The following is a 24,438-nucleotide window of genomic DNA, read 5'->3' on the forward strand; positions in this document are numbered from 1 at the left end:
TGATAAAATAGCCTTAATCCTTACAAAGGCAAATCCTTCCACTAATCCCATTCCATGCTGTCTCCTCCATCAGATAGTCCCCTCTGTCATCCTTACTCTATAACTTATTTTCAATCTCTACCTACCTACTGGCTCATTCTCAATCTGCCTACAAACATGCCCTCATCTCCCCCATTCTCAAAAAATCCTCATTTGATCTTTTCATCCCTCTTAACTATCATTCTGTATCTTTTCTTCCCTTTGTAGTTAAACTCTTCAAAAAGGCTGTTTATGGAAGGTACCTCTACTTTTTCTCTTCTCATTCTTGTTAATCCTTATAATGACCATAAATATAATTTCACCAAAATTATTTTCCATAATGTTATTAGTAATCTCTTAGTTGACAAATACAATGACCTTTTCTCAATCATCATTCTCCTTGACCTCTGTAGCTTTTTACACTGGTAATTACCATCTCCTCCTTGATATTCTCCACTCTCTAGGTTTTGGGGACACCATTCTATCCTGATTCTTTCCTACATATTTGACTACACCTCAGTCTCTTTTGCTGTGTTCTCATCCATACCATGCCCACTAACTATAGATATACCTCAGTGTTCTGTCCTAGACCCTTTTTTCTTCTCTCTTTCTACTACTTCATTTGGTGATCTCATCAGCTCTCATGGATTTAATGACCATCTCCATGCTGATGATTCTTAAATCTACCTATCTCACCCCAACATCTCTGGTGACTTTCAACTTCCAACTGCCATTCAGATATCTCCAACTAGATGTCCAGCATCCATCTTAAATGCAAATACAAAAATGAACTCATCTTTCCCAGTAAACCTTTTCCCCTTCCTACCTTCCCTAGTACTATAGAGAAAGACATCAGCCCCTAAGCCCCTCAGCCTTGCAACCAAGGAATCATCACTCTTTCTATCCCCTATATCCAATCTGTTGCAAGACCTGTCAATCTCACCTTTGTCTCTCCAATGTACCCCTTTATCTCATCTAACTGTCTTACCTCTCTACTACAGACTCCTCACTTCATGGCTGGACTATTGCAATAGCCTGATGGTGCATCTGCTTGCCTCAAATCTCTCCCCATTCCAATACATCCTCCATTCAACCAACGAGTGATTTTCCTAAAGCTCAGGTCCAACCATGTCACTTCCCCCACCCAATTAACTCCAATGCCTCCCTATCACCTCAAAAATCAAATACAAAATGTTCTCTTTGGCATTCAACACCCAACATAACCTAGGCCTCTCCTACTTCTCCAGTCTTCCTATATACTCTTCACATACATATACACATGTGTGCGCATGGATGGATGGATGTGTGTGTATACATATGTCTGTATATGTTTGTGTGAGTATTCTTTGATCTAGTGACACTGGCTTCCTGGATGTTCCACAAACAAGACACTCCATTTCCCAGTACTGGGCATTTTCTCTACCTGTCCCCCATGCTTTGAATACTCTACCTCCTCAACTATGCTTACTGAATTCCTTGGCTTCTTTAAGTCCCGACTAAAATACCCTCTTTTACCAAAGGCCTTTCTTAATCCCTCTTAATTCTAGTGTCTTCCCTCAGTTAATTTCCTATTTATCCAATACATAAGATATATTTAGGAGTGGATAGAAAGTGGAGTGGATAGAAAGCCCGTTAGGAAAACCCGAGTTGAAATCCGCCCTCAGACATTTGCTAGTTGTGTGATCCTGGGCAAATCACTTATCTTCTGCTTGCCTCAGCTTTCTCATCTATAAAATGGGGGTGATAATAATAATATCTACCTCCTATGACTGTTGTAAGGATAACATGAGATACTATAAAACACAGCATAGTGCCTGGTACATAGTAAGTGCTATATAAATGTTAGCTATTATCATATAGCTTTGTATGTATTTGTTTGTATGTTGTCTCTCACATTAGATTGTAAATTCCTCAAGGGGAGTGACTGACTTGCTTCTTTTTGGTGTCCTTAGCACGAAGCAAAGTTCCTGGCACATGACAAAATTTATTGATTGATTGAGCTATACCCTACAAGCTTGTAGAAAGGAAGACTTCCATCACACAAAATCTAGCAACAGCTCAAATAACTACAGTCATTTGAAAGTCATGAGTCCAAATGCTATTTCAAGACACCTGTCACATGCGATATAAAAATATCTGTGATTTTTATTAGTTAAAAAGTCTCAGATACTACTGTGGTTTGTTGTCTACATTCATAATTTATGGAAATGCAAAATTTCAGTTAGAGGTTAGTGAAAATAAAGGTGAAATTTTTCCCATCCAAGTTCATAGACCCCTGGTCAGTGGACCCCAAGTTAAGAATCCCCATTCTAGTCCACCCCCCCCTTATTGTACAAATGAGGGAATGGAGTCTCTTAAGTAACACAGGTAGTGAATGACAGGATTCTAAATGGAAAAGGGAAGGTCTCACTAGATTGGGACATCTTTATACTGTACAACCATAGAAGAGAGCAACAAGAGGTTTGGTTAAGAGGGAAGACAAAGGAGGACAGTGATTGGAGAGGACTGTGCTTGGGTTAACTACTGGGGAGGAGAGAGATAATGGGTGTTGCTATGGCTACCAGTGAGCAGTCTTTGCCAGCATCCTCCTTCACCATCCCTGGTCTCCATCCTAGGCAGGGGGTAAAAAGTCAACCAGACAAGACCTTAGGGAGTGGTAGCTTGTGGTCCAGTTGAGGTAGTAGGCCAGTGAAGCTGCTTACATTGGATAGAGATGCGGGAGATGAGGTGAAAACATTTTCTGGGAGGACTTACATCCCCTAGGATGACGGAACACAGGGGATAATCCTATTGTTGGCTGGCTGTAAATCAGATAGATGACATAGAAGCTGGAGTATCCTGAGGGCCAAGGATGATCCAAAAATGCTAACAGTCTACAGTCAATTGTAAATCAATAGCACACACTCAAATATAGGCAACAATATATGTGTGTTTAAATAATACATGTGCATATTAGGGCAGCTAGGTGGAGCAGTGGATAGAGTGTCAGCACTGGAATTAGAAAGACTCATTTTCCTGAGTTTGGATCTGGCCTCATACACTCACTAGCTGTATGACTCTGAGCAAGTCACTTAACTCTGCCCCTGTTTCACATCTGAAAATGAGCTCGAGAAGGCAATAGCAAACCACTCTAGTATCTTTGCCAAGAAAACCCCAAATGGGGTCACAAAGAGTCAGACACACTGAAAATGACTTAACAACAACATATAAGATGTATATATGTAGGGGCAGCTAGGTGGTGCAGTGGATAGAGCACTGGCCCTGGAGTCAGGAGTACCTGAGTTCAAATCCAGCCTCAGACACAACACTTACTAGCTGTGTGACCCTGGGCAAATCACTTAACCCCCAATTGCCTCACTAAAAAAAAAATGTATATATGTAAATATACATATAGCATTTGCTTAAAGTGAGTCAATCTACAAAATGTAACACATTTGGTGACTATCACTTTCTCCTCTCTGCCCAGGGGAATCTCACTCTGTTTGTGACCCATTTCTTCTTAACTGACTCCATCTGGCAATTGCGTTTTTCCTAGAGGAAAGGAAGCTCTTTTACTCAATATGGCAGAGTCCTGGATGGATGATTAGTTGTATTAATGTTGTAGCTCATAAGTCTCCCCTAAGTTGTATTTCCTATTTATTACTCATCCACAAAATAATTAATATAAATAAAAACATGTATTGTAAATGTAAACACATGGCATTTATAATAACATTCTACACATAACCCTTAATCACACTCTCCAACCTTCCACCATCGTTTTTTCTTTTGAAAATATATTTTTATTACAACATCATATATCCCAACATGTAAAAAAGTTTATCTTTTTAAAAATATTGAGTTCCCAGTTCTCTTCCTTAGTTCCACCTATCCCACCCCTTGAGATAGGAAGGAATATAATATTAATTATATATATGAAGTAGTGCAAAACAATATTCCATATTACGCCATGTTGCAACAGAAACACAAGACCACAAGACAATAATGCAAGTTTTTAAATGTATGTTTCAATCTGGACTCCAGATTTCAACAGTTCTCTCTTTCTCAAGGTGGATAGCATTTTTCATCAGGTTCCTTTGGAATTGTCTTGGATCATTTTACTGATCAGAGTAGCTAAGGCTTTCAAAGTTGATCATCATTACAATATTTCTATTACTGTTTACAATGTTCTCCTAGCTCTGCTTAGTTCACTTTTGCCTCAGTTCAATAAGTCTTCCCAGGTTTTCTGAAACTAATTCCTTTCATCATGTCTTATAGCATGATAGTATTCATCATAATCATATATCACAACTTGTTAATAATTCCCTGGTTTATGGCCATCCCCCTCATTCAATTCTTGGCCACCACAAAAAGAACTGTTCTAGTTTTATACAATACATCCTTTTTGTTTTCTCTTTTATCTCTTTGGGATCCAAACCTACTAGTATTGCTAGGTCAAAGGGTATATACAGTTTGGATTGCCCATTGGATGTAGTTCCCAAATTGTTTTCCGAAATGGTTGTACAGTTACCTACAGTACATTAGGGTCTCTATTTTTCCACATCCCTCTAGCATTTGTTATTTTCCTTTTCTGTCATGGTCGCTAATACTGGTAGATGAGAGGTGGTATCTCAGCGTTGTTTTAACTTGTATTCTCTAATCAGTAGTGATCTAGAGCATTTTGTCATGTAATACAATAGTTTTGTTTTTGTGTTTTGGGCCAGAGCCTGGACACATTCCCCACATACATATGGTAAGACAACTCAAAAATCTATAACTACATATTTCTTTTCTTTTCTTTTCTTTTCTTTCTTTCTTTGTTTCTTTCTTTCTTTCTTTCTTTCTTTCTTTTTTTTGTAGGGCAATGAGGATTAAGTGACTTGCCCAGGGTGACACAGCTAGTAAGTGTCAAGTCTCTGAGGCAGATTTGAACTAGGTACTCTGCATCCCAGTGGCCAGTGTTTTTAATCCACTGTGCCACCTAGCTGCCCTAACTATATATTTCTATATCCTTTTTCCTATCTCAAGAAATATTCATAAGTGTTCCTTAGCAAGCATAGCTTACTTTGTGACCAATACTTCCATTGCTAAACTGAACTCATCTGACCCACCCAGACTGGGTGGTGCATGACTCAGTCTTGTCTGCTTCTCTGATGCTCCAATTCCATAATGTTTCACTACTCATCTGGACTTATTTCTTGCTATCAACCCATCATATCCACAACTTCCCAACTTAAGGGCTTAGCTGATACCTTCAACTGAAATAGTCTTATATGCTCTTAGGAAAAAGAAACAACCTCTGTCCTAATATTAACAATAACCTTTTGAATTATTTTTCCTTTAGCAGGATTTCTCTTTATCTCTTCCTTCCTTTTCTTCTTTCCTTCCCTTTCTCTTCCCTCCCTCTCTGTCTTCCTTCCTTCTCTCATTCAATCTCTTTCTCCTTTTCTTTCTTTCTCTCTTCTTATTCTCCTCCTCCTCCTTTTCCTTCTCTTGCTCTTCTTCCTTCTCCTCCTCTTCCCCTTTCCTGTCTTGTAAATTTGTCATTTAGAGCTTGAGGTAGATTGAGAATAGAATAGGATAGTACTAGGAAATACCTTCCCACTTCTTTCCTTTCCTCCTTTTCCTTGCTTACAGCTAAGGTATGCATAGCCCTCAATGAAAAAAGGAAAATGATAGCTTGGGGAGTGATGCTTATACTCTAAGAACTGTCTGTCTGTGCTTATTAACACATAACCATAAGCAATTCATACTATTCAGTAAAAGTATCATAGGTCTATAGCAGGAAGGTGACCACAGAGGACATCTAGTACAAATCTAATTTTATAGATGAAGAAACTGATGTCCTTGTGGGCTAAGTTTCTTGCCTGAGCTAACCCAAGGAGTTAGCATCGAGAGAGTACCTATATAAATACTATTTAGAAACCTGTTTGTTAGTAAGCCTTTTAAAATGACAATTTAGGGATCTTTCCCAAATATTGAAGCATCAACAAAATCACACTTTGAAACAGAACTTATAGGTGACTGTAATCAGGCAAACACCAAATGGCAGAGTTATATATATAATCTAGGTTAAGCAGAATAAGCAAAGCATCGAATCCATTAGGGAAAAATTGGGAGATATGCAAGCATTCCTTTGATGACTGAAAAATCCTTATTAGGGGCTTCTTTATTCTGCTATTTAAGTTGGAACTAATAGCCTAGATTTTTCTTGAGGGCCTCGAAGTGTTTCCCCAAACTTGGACTGCACCCAAGTGACCATTTGTGGAGAGGTAAAGCTCTCTAAACATAGGAGTGTCTCTGCATTTAAGCTGTAAAACACATATGCACACATATCAAGTAATAGACACCAACTGTGTTTAATGGCTAACAAATGTTGAAAGTTCAAAGCAATTAGGAGGAAAAAGGATAAACAGAAACCAGGCTATAATCATTAAGAGACCTCAAGCATTTTAGATATTTCTCCAATAGTGTGCGTAATACTGACTTCAGCATGTTGCAATTTTGTTAGGTTAGAAAAAAAAACGAAGGAAATCAAAGAAGTAATTAGATCGCATAAGAAAATGTAATTTGGTGGCAAATAGTTGTTACCGAGAGGTACTGCAGTACAGGAAATGAAGTCATCAACAGATAACATCTTTACCATTCCACATTACTGTGTCAGAATGTATTTTTTAAATAGTTGCTTTACAAGTCCCTCATGCAAATACTTAAAAAGATACAGCAATCTTTTTGAAAACATTGGATTTGTGAGTGACTTTGTCCCAGTTGTCTGTAAAGAAAGTATATATAAAATTGATTTAGTGTTACCTTGTTTAAATCACAAGCTTAACATTATTACAGCAAAATTGTTCAATAGAATTCTCTTTTAAAAATATTCAGGCTAGGGGTAGCTAGATGGCAAAGCCCTGGAGTCAAAAGGACCTAAGTTCAAATCTGGCCTCAGACATTTATTAGATGTGACCCTGAGCAAGTCACAACTCTAATTGCCTACCGCCTCAAAAAGTATTCAGTCATTGCAACTTACAGGCATACCTTGGAGATATTATGAGTTTGTAATAAAGCAAGTATCACAATAAAGTGTTTCACACAAATTTTTGGTTTGCCAGTGAATATAAAATTTATGTTTATACTATACTATATTATATTAAGTGTACAATAGTATTACATCTAGTAAATATTACATACCTTAATTTTTCCCCAGTTCATTTATTCATTTATCTATTTCTTCATTCATTCACTTATTTATTTAATCTGTTTATTTGTTTCTCTATTTATTTGTTTTTGTTTTATAATAAACAGCTTTATTTTGCTTTGCCTCTTTTTTTAAGCAATGTACATTTTTTTTTTATAGTTTTAGGTTCTAATTTTTATCCCTTGTTTCCTCCCTCCCCTCCCCCCTCTCTGAGATGGTAAGCAATCAGATATAGGTTATACATGTATGATTATGTAAAACCTTAATTTAAAAAAAAATACTTTATTGCTAAAAATGCTAACCATTGTCTGAGCCTTTGGCGAGTTATATTCTTTTTGCTGGTAGAGGGTCTTGCCTTCATGTTGATGGCCACTGACTTATCAGAGTGATGGTTGCTGAAGGTTTGGTGGCTGTGACAATTTCTTAAATAAGACAATAATAAAGTTTGCCTCATTGATTGACTCTCTTTTCACTTGAATACTTAGAGGCCATTGTAGGGTTATTAACTGGCTTAATTTCAATATTGCTGTGTCTCAAGAAATAGGTTGGTACAAGGGAAGGGAAGGGGGAATGGATGGTGGGTGGTGCAGTCAGAACACCTATAATGTTTATTGATTAACTTCACTGTCTTATATGAGCTCAGTTTGTGGTGTCCCAGAACAATCACAACAGTTACATAAAAGATCACTGATCACAGATCAGCACAACAAGTATAATAATAATGAAAAAGTTTGGAATATTATTAGTAACCAAAATGTGACACAGAAATGATACGAGCATCTGCTATTGGAAAAATAGCACTACTAGACCTGCTCAAGGCAAGGTTGCCACAAATCTTCAATTTGTGAAACAACAACAACAAACTGCATCAAAGAGAAGCTCCACAAAATGTGGCATGCCTATATTTATATTTTAATGCTGATTTCTTTGACTCTTTATACTTGCAATTTACATATATTTAAGTTTTAGATCCTATTAAAATGTAGGTAAATGGACAAAAATATTAGCGAAAGGATGTATGGAATTTTACATTAAACTAAGACAAAGTTGACATGTGGACATGTGAATTTCTTTCTGCTAGGAAGATTACCTGCTATCAACTTTTAATGATCAGATTAATAAAGTATTAGAACTTGAAGGGACCATCATTATATAGATGACAAAATTGGGGTCCAGAAGAGTTAAGCGTCCATTTAGTGTCATACAACTAATCCATGTCAAAGCAAGGACTAGAAAGGAAGCCAATGTTTTTTCTCTCATACTACACTGAGTCCTTTGTATTGAGTATTGAATGTTTCTATAAAGATGATGAAATTAGAATATTTTTTAAAAAATCAAACAAGATGGCATGATGGGATAAAACTAATAAGATGATTTAATACATGTAAATGTAAAATCACATACAATAATTGGTCACAAAAATAAACTGCACAAGAGACAAATGGGGAGACAGTTTGAAATGGACATTTTAATTGACTGCAAGCTCTGTATAAATCATCTATGAGCACAGGATTATGGAAGGGCTCTTAGAGACCACAATCCAATTTCCTCATTTTACATATGAGAAAACTGAGGCCCAGAAAAAGTAAGTGTGATTTGGTCACCGTCACCCAGTAAATAATAGAGTCTAAATTTGAATCCAGGTCTTCTGAATCCAGAGTAGGCATACTTTCCACAATACTATAATGTCTCTCTAAGACTACCAAAAGAGGTTTTGTGTCCAAAGTGAGAGGTTATCTTCTGCTTTCATTAGACCACACTTGGAAAATTGTGCACAGTTCTCAGCATCACATTTTAGAATGAATGTTGATCAACAAGATGAAGGGTATCAGTATGATGAAGAAACTTAAAAACATACCATATGAAGAATTCAGCATTCAGCCTAGAAAAGAATAAAAAATAAGGAGAACATGAATAGCTATCTTTAATATTTAAAAGATTACCATTTAAAAGAATTTGATTTACCATTTCTAGGTCTATATGCCAAAGTTATTTTTTTAAAAGGAAAAGGACCTATTTGTACAAAAAATATTTATAGGAGCTTTTTTTGTGGGGGCAAAGAATTAGAAATTGAGGGGATGCCCATCAACTGGGGCAACAGCTAAACAAGTTGAGATATATGATTGTGATGGAATACTATTGTGCTTTAAGAATAGATGAATAGAAACATTTGAGAAAAATCCAGAAAGAGGGGGCAGCTAGGTGGCACAGTGGATAGAGCACTGGCCCTGGATTCAGGAGGACCTGAGTTCAAATCCGAACTCAAACATTTGACACTTACTAGCTGTGTGACCCTGGGCAAGTCACTTAGCCCTCATTGCCCCACACACACACAAAAAGAAAATTCCAGAGTTACATGAACTGATGCAGTGAAGTAAGCAGAAACAGAAGAACATTATACACAGTAACAACAATATTGTATGATGATCTATTGTGAATGACTTAGCTATTCTCAACAATACAGTGATCCAAGACAATTCCAAAGGACTCATGGTGAGTCCAGAGAAAAAAAACTGATGGAGTCTGAATGGAGATTAAAGCATACTATTTTTCACTTTTTTTTCATAGGGTTTTTTGTCAAAACATAACTGAAATAGAAATATGTTTTGCATGATTACACAATAACTGAGGTGGGGGTGGAGCCAAGATGACAGAGGAAAGGCAGTGACTTGCCTGAGCTCTCCCCAAGACCCCTCCAAATACCTTCAAATAATGCCATAAGACTCTTTGGGCACCAGAACCCACAAAAAGACAGGGTGAAATAATTTTCCAGCAAAAGACAACTTAGGTCAGCAGGAAAGGTCTGTTATACTGGGGTGAGAGTGGAACACAGCCCAGTGTAGACCGTGCCAGCACAGACCCAGCCACAGCCACAGCCACAGCAAACCAGGATTGGCAGAAACTGCTTCTGGAACTCAGCCCACAGACAATAAGGGGGTCAAACAATTGGCCAGAAGGAGATTATAGGCATCTCTTTGCTAGTGCTGAGGCAGGACTCTGTTGTTTTGCCCATACTTAGATCCAGGTCACAGTCTTGGGTGGCAGTCCCAGGGGGAGGAGCACAAGCACACAAGAGCTTGCAGCCACAGAGGAACAGGATTCTATCCATAGTTCCAGGACAGAAAAGCAAGCCTATGGTTGCTTGCAGACCAGAGCACAGACCAGGAGAGTAGTAAACATACCTCTCCTTAAATCATATCACCTTTCAAGAACTAAAAACTTACAAATTCCTAGAAGTATTTCTGAAAAGAGCTGCACAAATCCCCTGAAGCATTACACCCTCTACCATGGAAGCAGTGCCCCTCTTTAACAAAGAGTAAAAAGTCAAGAAATAGGTTGGGGAAATGAGCAAACAGGAAAAAATGCTGACCCTAAAAAGTTTCTATGGTGACAAGGAAGATCAAAATACATCCTCAGAAGAAGATAACAAAGTCAAAGCTCCTACATGCAAAGCTTCCAAGAAAAATATGAATTGGTCTCAGGCCGTAGAAGTGCTCAAAAAGGACTTTGAAAATAAAGTAAGAGAGGAAAGGAAAGAGTGGAAAGAGAAATGAGAGTGATGCAAAAAAAAAATCATGAGAAATAACTGTGGTAAGTGAATTCTTTCTCTAAATTGGAAATTGACATATGCACCAATTGCCTTGGTGCTTATGGTTACACTTTATACTATCTTTATGTTTTATAACTGTACCTGGCCCTTGTTTAAACTTATCTCTTCGGGCAGCTAGGTGGTGCAGTGGATAGAGCACCGGCCCTGGAGTCAGGAGTACCTGAGTTCAAATCCGGCCTCAGACACTTAACACTTACTAACTGTGTGACCCTGGGCAAGTCACTTAACCCCAATTGCCTCACTAAAAAAAACAAAACAAAACAAAAAAAAAACTTATCTCTTAATCCTTTTCTGATTTATGTGTATATATTTATTCTTACTAGCTAAATTACAAATGCCTAAAGGACAGAAACTAATTTTTTTTTGTTTTTGCAAACTTTTATATAAAAAACAACAACAACAAAATAATACCATACTCTGTTCTCCAAATATTTTTGTTCAGGTAATGAATAAGTTTTACAGTTTTACTTTTTGTCATTCATACATCATTACTCCCTTTTTAATAATTCTTTATTTTTCTCCTAAGCTTTACACAGAGATCAGACATCACCCCCCCCCCGATCAAAATAAATAATTAAATAGATCAGACAAATAAATAAGCAAAAAATAGGTAAATAAATAGATGACTGAATAAATAAATGGTTATTCCTGTGGGTAACAGACATTCTGAAAAGAAAAAACCTGAAAAAAAACCTAAGATGTCAAAAAAGTGAAATTATTTTTTAGAAGGCTGATTTAAAAAAAAATAAAAGCTCATTCAAATAAGTAAGTGAATTCTTTTTCTAAGGGCCAATTTAGTCTGACCAATGAACCTAGGCTAAAATTTTAACATTGAAAAAGAATTTTTATTTAGTAGAATCAGAACTGTTAATATAAACGCACTCAGATTTGAATGGCCAGAATTAAGGGGCATGTAACACATATGAAGGCTTCAATGTCACATAAGGAGTTAACTGAAATCAAGAAACTCATTGGATTTATCACTTCATCATAATTTAACACTCTTCATTAAAAGTGAACAGGATGGCTTGACTATTTAGAGTTGCTGATGGTATTGATGAGTTATGATATTCTTTACAACTCTCTTGAGGAAATAGTATATAGCCTGAAATAACTGTTATTTTGACTCAGTCTCTCTTTTCGGAATTGAGAGAGAATTGATGCCTGTTTTACAAAATATTTTGGGGTGGGATGGGGGGACTCTCCTCCAGTGAGAAAGGTTGTGCCAAATTTAACCAGGAAATGAACATGCTCATGTTCATGTAAGAACAATTTATTTACTATTTACAATGCTTTGGAAAAAAAATTTGGTTTCAGAATCCTCTGATTAATATAAGAAATATCATAATGAATCAAGCCAGTGGCACTTTTGACCTTCTATTTTATCTCTGACAGTTAAAGTGTATCAATTTCCCTCCATGATAATATCCTTAAATGTTAGGGTTAGACCTTAAACACATTTAATTTATTTTTGATAAGCTAGTATTAATTTATTGTCCATAAGTAGATCTAAATTCTTCTTAACATTTTTGTATTTTTTTGACCTGTACAACTTCTGGAGCTAATCATAGGATGCATCAATTTCCCACTGGTTATATAAAGAGGTTTATTTTATTTGTCCAAAAAAGTACGTTATTCAGTATTAAAGTTACAGTATTCTGGAATTTAGTATATGAGCTCCTATTCACCTTAGTTCTGCCCTTTCTAGTTTTTTTTTGTTTGTTTGTTTGTTTTTGTTTTTTTGCAGGGCAATGAGGGTTAAGTGACTTGCCCAGGGTCACACAGCTAGTAAGTGTCAAGTGTCTGAGGCTGGATTTGAACTCAGGTACTCCTGAATCCAGGGCCGGTGCTTTACCACTGCGCCATCTAGCTGCCTCCCTTTCTAGTTTTATAAGATTGTAAGATCATATCTTCTCTAAGCTTTAAAATGAAAGTTACTCTACAATGAGAATTAGGTAATACAATCTTTCTGTCTTCCTCTACTCCCACTCAAAATACATCCCGCTCTTTTTTCTAATTTTTGGCCCAGATTTAGGACTTCCCTGGTGTAGGGAACTTTCGATGTACAAATTTCTGATAATGATGAAAGTCAGCAATTGCTTGGCAGCTTCTGTTTGGGGTGCTGAGAGGTTACATGACTTGCCTTGAGTCTCATAACTAGTATGTGTCAGAGGCAAGAATGGAACCCAGGTCTTCCTAGTTATTTCCAAGACTAACTTCCTGTCCTATATACCATGCTGTTTCTCCTCACTTCTTTCAAATTGTTGAAAAGATTTTTCAAAAAATATGATATTTTTTCTGAGATGGAATTTTTGACCCCCTACCATCTTTCTAGTACATGGTCTCATATGTTAACAGGGAGAGAGATCTAGTATGCAAACACATCTTTCGGGAGCAGTCATCGACTTTCATAACTCATCCAGAGTTACCAGGCTCACCTACAATATGTGATAAAAATTGATTATCCATTTAAAGTTGTTTCATGGTCCATGCATATTTTTCCATCAGTGTTTTAAGTTGCTTTACATGGAGTGAAATAGCATTATTTAAACAGCAAAGTATAAACATAATATGGCTCATTTATTAAGGTCCCAATGCTCCAGCTGGAAGGAGCCTCCAGAGCTCCCGATGGAAAGAAATTATAAATTTCCAAAGTTTCATACCTACTATGTGTGAACCATGCAATCCAACTGGACCCTTCCCTTTTCCCTCTATAACAACAAATTAAGTGTTGTATGTTTCTTTTTCCTCCAGTTTTTCCTATCTGTTTGAACTAGTGGTTTATGTTTATTTGTTTTAATTTTTTCAATTAGCAAATATCTATTCTCTCTCCATCCAACATACTCTTCCCCACTGAAAAAAAAGCAAAGCATGACCCTTATAAGAAATCTGCATAATCAATCCAAATTAATTTCCACATTAGCCATGTCCAAAAATTATATATCTTTTTTTTTTTAAGTGAGGCAAGTGGGGTTAAGTGACTTGCCCAGGGTCACACAGCTAGTAAGTGTTAAGTGTCTGAGGCCGGATTTGAACTCAGGTACTCCTGACTCCAGGGCCGGTGCTCTATCCACTGCGCCACCTAGCTGCCCCCCAAAATTATATATCTTAATGTGTACCTTTAATCCATCACCTTTCTGTGAGAATGTGGATAGTCTATTTTATTATGAGTTCTCTGGAATAGTGGTTGGTAGTTATGTTAGTCAGAATTCTTAAATCTTTCAGAGGTTTTTTGTTTGTTTGCCGTTACAATGTTATTGGTAGGGTATAAATCCTTTTCCTGCTTCAGTTCACCTTAATCTGCATCAATTCATACATATCTTCCTCAATTTCTCTGAATGTCCCATTCACTGTTTCTAATGATATTCCATTATATTCACATACAAGAATTTTTTTCAGCCATTCCTCCAATTTTGGTTTTCATTCCTTTTAAGTCTTAAGTTCTTTGTCACTACAAAAAGAATTACTGTAAATATTTTTGTACATATAGATTCTTTTTCTCTTTCTTTGATCTCTTTGGGGAATAGACTTAATGATGGCTTCTGTGGGTCAAGTGGTACAGACAATTTAATAGCTTTTGGGGCAGAATTTCAAATTGCTTTCCAGAATGGCTGGACTTCACAACTTCACCAACAGTACATTAATGTGCTTGTTTTCCTATAGTCACTCCAACATTTATCATTCTCTTCTTTTTTCAACTTTACCAATCTGATCTGTGTGGACTAAAACTAGAGAGAGGCTTTAATATGCATTTCTCTAATCATTTGTAATTTGGAGCATTGTTTTCATATAGGGATTAAAGACTGAAAACTGTCTCTTTATAGCCTTTGACCCTTTGTCATTTGGGGAATGGCTCTTATTATTATAAAACTGAATATGCTCTTATGTATCTTTGAAATGAGACCTTTACTTGATAAACTCACTGCAAAAAATTTCCCATTTGCCTTCTTCTCATCTATTTTTAACTGTATTGGCTTTATTTGTGAAAAAAACTTTAAAAATATGTAATCAAAATATGTAATCAAAATCGACCATTTTGGGGCAGCTAGGTGGCCCAGTGGATAGAGCACCGGCCCTGGATTCAGGAGGACCTGAGTTCAAATCCAGCCTCAGACCCTTGACACTTACTAGCTGTGTGACCCTGGACAAGTCACTTAACCACAATTGCCTCACCAAAAAAAAAAAATTGACCATTTTATCTTCTGATCCTTTATGCTTTTTTTGTTATGAGCTTTTTACCTTTTTGTTGATGTTAAGCACAACATCTTTCTTCCTCCCCTAATTTATTTATGATGTTACCTCCTATGTCTAGGTCATGTACCCATTTGGAAATTATTTTGATTATGGTGGTCTATACTTTGTTTCTACTAGACTGCTTTTCAGTTTTCTCGATATTTTTTGTTGAACAGTAAGTTCTTACCCCAGTAGCTGGATTCCTTGGTTTATCAAGCCACTATACTTTGTGTTGTTTAAAATCTAAATATAAGTCCTAATCTGTGCCCCCCCACCCAGTCTTGGGGGGGACGCTGGCTAAAATCACTGATAAATTCAACAAGAGTTTAGGTTTTAAAAGATTTATTAAAATATATATTATAAGTTAGTGAAGAGAGAGAGATTGAGAACAGATTCCTAACTCAGATCTAATTCGGTATAGCCAGAGAGAAAGAAAGCAGTTTCCTTTCCTAGCAGCCCACATGAAATCTCTCACCACCAAGCCAGTGTCCAAATGACTAAGAGTGCCCCACCTCCCTGTTCTCCATCTGCCATCATGCTCGTTTCCTGGACCAAAAGAGGCCGATCTTCAAAGGCTTCTCCCAGAAGCCGTCTTTGAAACAGGGAGCAGGGCTGTCCACACACACAGCTCCAAGCTAATTGACTGGTAGCTTTGATTGACATGACTACGGGAAATTCTATAGATGTAACTTCTGGATGCCAAGTCACATGCTTTCTCCTCAGGGCAGAGCTCTGATTCTCTCAGCTTGTTTGCTTCCATATGTTGTGTACTTAATCTGTTGACTTCTTTATTTTTGACTTCTTAATTTTTTAACCTGTACTGAGTTATTTTGATAATTACTGCTTTGTAGTATGGTTTAATATCTGCTACTGCTAGGCCCCCTTCCTTCTCCCTTTCCCCCCATTATTTCCCTTGAGTTTCTTGACCTTTTGCTCTTCTGCATTCATTTAATTTCTATTTCTTCTAAGTCTATAAAAGGGTTGGTTCAATAATTGGTATGACACAGAATAAGAAAGCTAAAGTAATATTATCATTTTTCTTATGTTGGCTCAGCTTACCCATGTACAATTAATATATCTACAATTAGGTCTTTATATATAAAAAGAACATTTTGTAGTTATGTTAATATAGTTTCTCTCTGTGTCTTGGCAGGTGGATTCCCAAGTATTTTATTTTGTTTTGTTTTTTGGTGAGGCAATTGGGGTTAAGTGACTTGCCCAGGGTCACACAGCTAGTAAGTGTTAAGTGTCTGAGGCCGGATTTGAACTCAGGTACTCCTGACTCCAGGGCCGGTGCTTATCCACTGCGCCACCTAGCTGCCCCCTCCCAAATATTTTAAATTGAATTTCTCTTTCTCTCTCTTCTTGCTAGAATTTGTTGGTAATACATAGAAATGCTAATGATTTATATGGGTTTATTTTATATTCTGCAACTTTTCAAAAGTTTTTATTTCAATTAATTTCTAGTTAACTAACTGTAAACAATATCATATCATATCAGTAATATAAAATACTTGAGAATCTACCTCCCAATGCAAATCCAAGAACTATATGAACACAATTACAAAATACTTTTCACACAAAATCAGATATAAACAAATGGAAAAATATCAATTGCTCATGAGTAGGCCATGCTCATATAATAAAAATGACAATTCTACCTAAATTAATTTACTTATTCAGTGCCATACCAATTAAATTACCAAAAATTATTTCATAGAGCTAGAAAAAATCATAACAAATTAATCTGGAAGAACAAAAGGTTAAGAATATCAAGAGTGGGGCAGCTAGGTGACGCAGTGGATAGAGCACCAGCCCTGGAGTCAGGAGTACCTGAGTTCAAATCCAGCCTCAGACACTTAACACTTACTAGCTGTGTGACCCTGGGCAAGTCACTTAACCCCAATTGCCTCACTAAAAAAAAAAAAAAAGAATCTAGGATCTTGGGGCCCTGGAGTCAGGAGGACCTGAGTTCAAAATTGGCCTTAGACACTTGACACTTACTAGCTGTGTGACCCTGGGCAAGTCACTTAACCCTCATTGCCCTGAAAAAAAAAAAAGAAAGAAAAAAAGAAAAGATTCATTTATTCCTATGATTTCTGGTATCTTTTAAAAATAGGAATGGGTATTGTAGCTTGACTAAAGTTTTTTTCTGCATCTACTGATATAATCATATTATTTTAAGTTTTTTGCTTTTTATTAATATGGTCTTTTTTGTTAATAGTTATCCTAATATTGAACCAACCCTGTATTTCTGGTATAAATTCAACCTGGCTATGGTATATAATCTATACGAGATGCTGCTGTAGTGTCCTTGATATTTTATTTTAAAAGTTTGTATCACTGTTTATTAGACGTATTGATCTATGGTTTTCTTGCTCTGTTTTGACTCTCCCTGGTTTAGATATCAATTCTATATGTATATCATAGAAGGAATTTGGTAGGACTCCTTTTTTTTTTCAGAAAGCTTACTTGATGTTGTAGTTTTGTTTTGTTTTTGGTTAGGCAGCATTTATTTATTTTTTAAAAATGTAATAAACATTTTTATTCATAATTTTTATCCCTCCTCTCCCCCCTACCCCAAGGCAGCAAGAAATAAGATATAGGTTATACATGTATGATTATGCAAAGTATTACCATATTTGTCATTTTATACAAGAACACTTGATTAAAGGAAAAAAAATGAAAGAAAGTGAAAAATAGCATGCTTCAGTCTGTTCCATCAATATTGTTTCTTTGGAGGTAGATAGTATGTTTCATCAATAGTCCTTTGGAATTGTCTAGGATCATTGTATTGTGGAGAAAAGTCAAATTATTCACAATTCTTCATCAAACAATATTGCTGTCTCTGTGCACAATGTTCTCTCGATTCTGCTCACTTCACCATACATACAAGCCTTTCCAGGCCTTTCTGAATTCATTCTGTTTGTCATTTCTTATAGCACAATATTCTATCACCATCATATACCACAGCTTGTTTAGTCATTCCCCAATTGATTTCCAATTCTTAGCTACCACAAGAAGAGTTGCTAAAAATATTTTTGTACAAATAGGTCTTTTTCTCTTTTTGGATGTATCTTTGTGATATAAACCTAGCGGTGGTATTGCTGAATCAAAGGGTATGCTCAGTTCTATAGCCCATTGGGCATAGTTCCAAATTGCTCTCCAGAATGTTTGGATCTTTTCACAACTCCAACAGTGAATTAGTACCCTAGCTTTTCCACATCTCCTCCAACATCCAATATTTTCAATTTTTGTTATATTTGCCACTTTCATAGATGTGAGGTGATACCTCAAAGTTTTTTAATTTGCATTTCTCTGATCAATAGTGATCTAGAGCATTATTTCATATGATTATAGATAGCTTTGATGTCTTTGTCTGACAACTTTCTATTCCTATCCCTTGACCATTTATCAGTTAGGGAATGATTTGTATTTTTATAAATTCAACTCAGTTCTCTATATATTTAAGAAATGAGGCCTTTATCAGGGATTTTTGTTTCAAAAATTCTTTCCCAGTTTTCTACTTCCCTTGTAATCTTGGTTACATTAATTTTGTTTGTATAAAAGCTTTTCTAATTTTATATAATCAAAATGATCTATTTTACATTTTGTTTTGCTTTATCTTCTTTGGTCAATCTTCCTCTGCCCATCTGGCAGATAAATGACTCCATACTCTCTTAATTTGATTATGGTATCATCCTTTATGTGTAAATCATGTACCCATTTTAACTTTATTTTTGTATATGGTGTGAGATGTTGGTCTATACCTAGTTTCTGCCATACTGTTTTCCAGTTTTCCCAGCAGTTTTTGTCAAATGAGTTTTTGCTCCAAAAGCTTGGATCTTTGGGTTTATCATATACTAGATTACTATAGTCATTTATTATGGTGTAATTTCTATCTGTTCTATTCCACTGATCTACCTGTCTATTTCTTAGCAAGTCCCAGATTGTTTTGATAATTACCACTTTATAATACAGTTTGAGATCTGGTACTGCTAGGCCACATTCTTTCATTTTTTTTCATTGATTCCCATGATATCCTTGAACTTTTGTTTTTCCAGATGAATTTTGTTATTATTTTTTCTAGTTCTACAAAATATTTTTGATAGTTTGATTGGTATAGCACTAAATAAATAAATTCACTTAAGTAGGATTGTCATTTTTATTATATTGACTCTGCCTACCCCTGAACAATTAATATTTTTCCAATTGTTTAGATCTTACTTTATTTCTGTGAAAGAAGTTTGTAGTTCTGGTCATATAGTTTTTGTGTTTGTCTTGGCAGGTAGACTCCCAAGTATTTTATATTGGTCATAGTTATTTTAAATGGAATTTCTCTTTCTATCTGTTGTTTCTGAACTTTATTGGTAAAATATAGAAATGATGATGACTTATGTGAGTTTATTTTGTATCTTGCAACTTTTCTAAAGTTGTTAATAATTGCAAGTAGCTTTTTAGTTGATTCTCTAGGATTTTCTAAGTATAACATCATATCATCCACGAAGAATGATATTTTTATTTCCTCATTAACCATTCTAATTCCTTCAATTTTTTCTTCTCTCATTGCTATAGCTAATATTTCTAGTATGATATTAAATAATATAGGTGATAATGGGCATCCTTGCTTCACCACTGATTGTATTGGGAATGCTTTTAGCTTATCCCCATTACAGGTAAATAATACTTATCATTTTAAGGTAAGCTCCTTTTATTCCTATGTTCTCTCGTGTTTTTAATAGGAATGGGTGCTGTATTTTGTCAAAGGCCTTTTCTGTATCTATTGATAATCATGTGATTTCTGTTGCTTTCCTTATTGATATGGTCAATTATGCTGATAGTTTTCCTAATATCGAACCAGTCCTACATTACTGTTGCAAATCCTACCTGGTCATAGTGTATGATCCTTGTGATATATTGCTGTAATGTTTTTGCTAGTATTTTATCTAAAATTTTGGCATCAATATTCATTAGCAAAATTGGTCTTTAATTTTCTTTCTCTGTTTTGGCTCTTCCTGGTTTGGGTATCAGCACCATACTTGTCTCATAAAAAGTAATTTGGTAGGACTCCACTTATTTTTTCAAATAATTTATATAGTATTGGGATTGATTGTTTTTTAAATGTTTGGTAGAATTCACTGGTGAATCTATCTGGTCCTGGGGATTTTTTCTTAGGAAGTTCATTGCTGGTTTGCTGAATTTCTTTTTCTAAAATTGGGTCATTTAAATATTTTATTTCTTCTGCTAATCTGGGTAATTTATATTTTTGTAGATATTCATCCATTTCATTTAGGTTGTCAAATTTATTGGCATATAATTAGGCAAAATAGTCCTGAATACTTAATTGTTTAATAGAATTTGTCTACAAATTCATCTGATGCCAGGTTTTGGTATTTTTTTTTTCTTCCCTGAGAACTCATTTATAGATCCTTAATTTCATTTTGATGGGATTGAGATATTTAAGTCTTCCATTTCTTATTCTGTTAATCTGGGCATTAGGTGTTTTTGGTAAATATATATATTCCTTTCATTTAAGCTGACAGTTTTATTGGCATATGATTGAGCAAAACAGTCTCTAATATTTCCCTATATCTTTATTTGTTGTGCATTCACTTTCTTTTTCCTTTTTGATATTAGTAGTTTGGTTTTCTCTTTCTTTTAAAAATCAAACTAGTTAATGATTTATCTATTTAATTGTGAGGTGTTTTTTTTTTAAGGAAACCTCACTTCCAGTTTTACTTTATGATTCAATTTTTTTTTTTGCTTTCAATTTTGCTCATCTCTTCCTTGATTTTTCAGGACTTTTATTTAAGTGCTAATTTTAGTTTTTTAACTTCTTGGTTTTCTAGTTCTTTTAGTCATATGCCTAATTTGTTCAACTATTTTCTCTTTTGTTAATAAAAATGTTTAAAGATCAACTCTGGCATACCACCTCACACCTATCAGAGTGGCTACAAAAAAAAAAAAAAGAAAATGTTGGATGTTAGAAGGGATATGGGAAAACTAGAATGCTAATCCACGCTTGGTGGAGTTGTGAACTGATCCAACCATTCTGGAGAGCAGTTTGGAACTACTCCCAAAGGGCTATAAAACTGTGCATATCCTTAATTCAGCAATCCACCTTCCTTGAATACAGTGCTTTTTGCTAATTACTTATACCTCCCCACTTTACCTTTCCTCTCATTCCCTCATCTTTCTAACTTCACTTCATTTCACATTTCCCTTATGAATGAAATTAATTTCTGCACCTTTTTATGTATATATATTCCTCTTTCCTTTTGCCAGTTTTCTTTCACCTTCCTCCTTGTTTATATAGTCTTCTCTTTCATACTCTAATTAGATAATGTTCTCCCTTTTTCTGCCCCCTGTTTTCCCTAGTGTATTAATTTTCTCCATTCTCATTCTTTTATTAAGATCATAAAAACAAAACAAAATCAGTCACAGGCTCTATGTTTAATTTTACTTCTGTTATAACCCCTGATGATATTAGGGTCTGAGGAGACATTTCTATCATCTCATAATATTAGAATGTAAACACTTTATCCTCCTTTAATTCCTTGTGATTGCTTGCTTGTATTTATTTCTCTTGACTCCTTTTTTTGTATTTCAAATTTTCTACTCCACTCTGGAATTTTCATCAGTAATGTTTGGCATTTTGATTAGGAATGTTTGGAAATCTTCTAATTGATGAAAATCCATTTTCCTTTATAGGATTTATACTATTACACACAGTTTTGATGGCAAAGTAATTATTAGTTGTACATCTAGTTAATTTTGTCTTTTGCAATATCATATTCTAAGCTCTCTACTTCTTTATGGTAGTGGCTTAGACATCTTGTGTGATCCTGACTGTGAATCCTCGGTAGTTGAATTGTTTCTTTCTAGTTACTAGTATTTTCTCTTTGATGTGGCACTCTGGATTTGGATATGATGTTCCCGAGAGATTTTATTTTGAGATTTCTTTCCTAGAGTCAAGCAAAGCTGAGCTCAAACAGGACCTGAGCTACTTACCAGCTGTATGTCCTTGGGGAAGTCACTGAACCACTGTCTATCTCAATTACTCCAACTACAAACATTGGAATAAAAGCACTTACCTCTCAGGGTTGTTGTAGTGATTAAATGAAATGATACTTGTAAAGCACTTATCAGAGTACCTGACTATATAAATACTTATTCCCTTTCTCTTTCTTTTCCTCTTTTGGGAGGTGACAGATGTACTATTTATATTTTCATTTTGTCCTTTGATTCTGAAGTCTGGGAAGTTTTCTTTCATTATTTATTTTTAAATTGTGTTTAGGTCTCCCTTTTTTTCGTTTTGGCTTTTGAGTAATCCAATGATTGTTGAATTTTCACTCTGATTTATTTTTCAGGTCAGCTGCTTTTGCTATTAAACACCTTATGTTGTAATTTTCTTTTATCAGTCATTTGACTTATTATCTCTTTTTGTTCCATTTTAATTTTTAAGGAGTCTGTTTTGTGCTTCTTGGGCTAAGCTATTAATTCTCTTTCCAAGTCTTTCTTCCATAGTTTACATTTATTTTTCCATTCTTCCATTGCTCATTTCTTTTATAAAATCATTTTGTAACTCTTGCTTCATTTCTTCTAGAAAATCTAGCTGAACTTTTATTCAAGGTGTGTTTTTCTTTGAGCTTTTGTTTGTAGATCTTTTGAATTCATTTTCTTCTGGGTTTGTGTCCTTCATGTTCCTGTCACCATAATAGCTTTTCAAACTGATGTGGTAAAAAAATATGAAAGTTTTTAAACAGTTGGTTAGGATAACTGAAAGACGCCAGTTTTTTTAAGGACCACCCTTTCGGGGAGGAGACCAACGGCATGAGCTACGCATGCCAGTCTGCCTGCTGCACACATCAGACTGCCTGCTAGCACTCCATTTCCGGGGTGCGAGCTTAAAAGGCAAGGAGAGAATAGAAGTGGAGTTTTTTCCTGCTCTGCTGGTCTCCTGACTGTGCTGCACAGGCTGATGCTGATGAGAGTTCGAGTGGGCCCGGCTTGCAGTTAGCAGCAGCACGCGCTTGACACGGTCTCTCTCTCCCCAAAGGTGGCCTTTGGTTTTTTGGTGAGTTTTATACGGAATATAGACTAAGCTTAGACTTAAAATGATTTGTATTGTGTTTCTACTTTCCTATCCTTCTAATCAACATCACCTTGTGACTACCATACAATAAAAGCTCTAACTAGAAAACCAGAAGCTTCTTCCATTTACTAGTCTGGGAGATAAATTAAGGGAAAGGTTAAAGAGGGGAGATTTATGATCTAATATCCAATTTTAAATCTCACACTGATATTCTTTTTTTGTTTATTTATTTTTCTAACCTTCTTTGCAACTGCTCCAAGACATATCATTCCAAGATCATTCATAGATTAAAAAGGACAAAAATGTGGAAATGGAAGATATTTATCAATATCAATATCATACATGATTCCTTAACAAATATAACCATAGAAAAAGCTATTTAATCATTCTCTAATTAGTAATATTAAACAAAGTACAGAAGAGGAGAAAGTATGCTCTCTAAATTTGTTTGCAACTGTCCTGGAAGATGTTCTTTATAAAGTCTGAATGTAAGAGAGCTTCCCTATAAATCTACAAATCCTCCAGATGCTCATGTTTGTGGATGATATTGTGTTATTTGTACCAAGACTTTGAACATTATAAGGGGTCAATGAACTCTGTGATTATTCAAGAGATTAGACTAACAATCATACAGAAAAAAATAGATTTTAAAAATTCTTACTTTTCAAACTGTCACATGAAATTGGAAAATAAGTGGGGCAGTAAATTCAATGGGACAATGACAGCAGAATGGATTGCATTAGTGTTTTTATATGATCTCAAGCTGCTTCCTGACCCTCCCATTCACTTCCCACCCTGAAAAAGAGCCTTTCTTTTTTTTTTTTTAACTCAGATGTATTCTCCACAATGCTGTACAGTTGTAAAACTTGAATCAAGACAATCTCAAAACTTAATCTAAGCTATAGATGACCCCAAAGTCATTTAGGAAGTGGTACATGATAGTTTTATACACAAAATGGTATAAGGAATACAATAATAACTGATATGTACATGCATATACATATATACTGTTTCAACATTTGCAAAGAATTTTAATCAAATTATTTCATGTGAACTTCATAAAAACCTGTTGGTCCTTACTTTGATATTTTTGTAGCATACAGGACATCCTTAGTCCATGAAACTCACCCACTCCCATCCTGGAAGCTACCCTAGGTACTCTCAAACCATAGTTCATGAGCCCCCACTGAAGCTGATTTTTACCAGTCAGTCAGATGACCCACTTACTTAAAAGCAATGGTATGTTAATAACATGGTAACAAAACAATGCCCATAAAACTTGAGCTCATTCCCTCACAAATATATACA

The sequence above is a fragment of the Dromiciops gliroides genome, chromosome 3 (genome assembly GCF_019393635.1).
Source record: "Dromiciops gliroides isolate mDroGli1 chromosome 3, mDroGli1.pri, whole genome shotgun sequence".
Lineage (NCBI taxonomy): Eukaryota > Metazoa > Chordata > Mammalia > Microbiotheria > Microbiotheriidae > Dromiciops > Dromiciops gliroides.